At 35.8% G+C, this 2687-nt stretch overlaps 1 pseudogene; it reads right to left on the bottom strand.

The window, feature by feature from the left end:
- Window positions 1–227: 227 nt before the first annotated feature.
- On the bottom strand, window positions 228–798 carry LOC105726345 (zinc finger protein 654-like; annotated as a pseudogene).
- Between the last annotated feature and the right edge of the window lie 1889 nt (window positions 799–2687).

Raw genomic sequence — 2687 nt, 5'->3', positions numbered from 1 at the left:
TGTGGTTTTCTGGAAAACTGGTACTTTGGGAGTTTTATAATAACCCTTTTGGAGTCTAAGTCAGCACATCTCTGAGTTCATTCTAGAAAATGTGTTTTGTCCTGAACTTTAGTAATCTAAGATCACTCTAAAATTACGGCCATCAAGGAAATAGCAAACTGATGATGCATTTTCATATAGTGCTTTTTTCACACTACTGCTTGACAGATCTTTCTGAAACATTTTTATCAGGCATTTTTGCTATCTGAATCAAATCCAAAGAGTGTGTGACATTTCTTTTGTGCAAGATGAGCCTCAAGGGCTTCTGCCTTACAGTAGGTGGTCAGGCATTTGCCACATCTTAATCTTTTCACTGTTTTTTTTTTTTTAAACACACGTTAACTTGATCAGAACAGGCATCTACTCTACCAGTCAGAAATTTTCTGAATTTTGGCAAACTAAAATACCATTAATTAAGGTAAATGATTTTGTTAAAATTAAGCTATATGAAGTATGTTCACTTGTCAGATTTGGTTTGGAAGGTGCCTGAGATACTGGCGAGGTATTGTGTTCTTGTGGTACAACACCGGATACAACGGAACCATGTTCTGTCCCGATTCTGTCAATTTTCAAAGCAGGATCTGATGAAATTAAAGGTGTTTGCTCTATTTCACTGTGTCTGTTGACTAAATCACTACTACTACAATTATTTTCAGAATTTGGCTCCATGTCAGGCATCTTTTGGTCTGTCAAGCTTATATTCGAAACAGTGTTATCAGAACATTCATTTCCATTCTGAACTAAAGTTTTCCTTTCCATACTTTCTATACATGTCTTTGGTTCTGTAGAATCTTTCCTTGATTGGCTGGTAGAAACTGGCAGACAAATAATTTCTCATTACTAGATGAGCCTTTTTCCTAATGATTAGAATTTGAATCCGTATGAACATCCCAAAGAATTGTTTCACTTGGTTGTGCAGATGATTCTGGTGTTTTCCTTAAATAGTGCTGAGCTTCATGTTCACAGAGCACAAGAAGATTTTTTGTGTCAAGATCTTCAAAAAGCTCATGACATTCTGGAAAACTACACTGAGCTTGAAATACCCTGTGACTTTTTGTATGCTGGGCAAGCTGAATGGCAGCTTAAATGACTCACTACATTTAAAATGCAAACAAAAATACACATTTGGATAGCTACGTCTATTAAGGTGGTCTATAAAATCTTGAGGATCTTCAAATTGCCTCTGACAAAATTTGCATTTTCCTTTGCTCCATTTCATTACTGTTTGTTGCACATTTAATTCGCCAACTGATGTAGATGGATTTTCATTGTTCTTAAGGCTTAAGTTGTGACAAGTATTCCAAACAACTACTGCTGTTTCAAAAATAATTTCAGAAGTTTTATCAATGCCTAATTATTTCCATTCTGAATTTATCCTTGCTTTGTCTTTTATTATTAATTTTTGTGGAATCAGTCCTTCTAGGCCAGTTTTGTTCTATAGAATCTTTTAAGCCGCTTTGACCTAAACAGTTCTGTTATGAGAGTAGGAGCTCTCTTTTGAGATGTTGAGATCTCCCTTCTGAGATTATAACAAGTTAAAATTCCCCCTAGTTCTCTATAAAATATAGCATTTCCAGGTGCTGGGAATAAGTAATAGAAATCTTTTTCCAAGTGTCCATGGAGCATGGAAGAGGCACATTCTGACCCAGGTCAAGTAGTTCCCTGCTCTTATGATGGTGGTGTCTAGGGTAATGGTGATTGCTTTTAACTTAAATGGTTTATGACCGTGGAAACCATGGCTGGGTGGTTAAACTAAAAGTCCCGTGATATATATGTGTGGGGTGTGTGTGTGTACACATGTGTGTGTTTTCACTTAGGAATGAGAGCACCAGCCAATTCAAGGGTAGTAGTGCTAATGCATGTAGCAGAAGGCAATCGGGCAATGAAGTTGAGAAGGCAGTGTACAGAGGGGCATTATGATTGCAAAGTTTTACAATTTTCAAATGACAAAGTAAGAAAATACCCTCTTCACCCTCTTTTCTCCTGCTCTAATTAATAAAACGTAGTCACTGTGAGATAAAACCTGTAGGGGCAGAGACTGTTGGAAGAAAAAAAAATGCATTTGATATTTTAAGGTCTGATTTCGTATTTTTTTTTCCTGGAAGTCTGTGAGATTTCTCATTCACTACTGGTGTATATATTACAGGGGTTCTCTCCCACACACTGAAGCAAACCACTGAGCCAGAAGCATTTTCTTGTCTATGGAATCTGTTACATTCCTGAGGTTCTCCATTTAGTTTAATACTGCATTCTGTTTAGCCACATATTTTTGAGTTACCAACTTATTTTTAATGCTGTGACTTTAATATACGTACAATATTCAAGGGTTCACATCAGGTAGGTACTGGCTAGATTTTCTCAAGAGCTCAACTAAAATTAACTAAATAACAGAAAAAAGCACCCATGAATATATACTTTTTCAACTGAAATAACTTCAACATAGAAACAATTATACCTATTGAACAGAATGCCTGGAGTTATGAAGTAGAATAAATCCACACTGCATTATTTTAGTCATTTATCTTTTAAAGAAATTTAAGAAAAAAATTCATATGTCTTTTTGTGGGTTGAATTGTGTTCCCCCAAATGATATGTTGAAGTCCTAACTGCAAGGGAAATAGGGTCATTAGAGATGTCATGTTAATTGT

This window comes from Aotus nancymaae, unplaced genomic scaffold, assembly GCF_030222135.1.
Source record: "Aotus nancymaae isolate 86718 unplaced genomic scaffold, 86718_ANA_hifiasm-v0.15.2.pri h1tg000079l, whole genome shotgun sequence".
NCBI classification, from domain to species: Eukaryota; Metazoa; Chordata; class Mammalia; order Primates; family Aotidae; genus Aotus; species Aotus nancymaae.
Note: the sequence above shows the minus strand (reverse complement) of the source record. Positions and strands in the feature narration are given on the sequence as shown.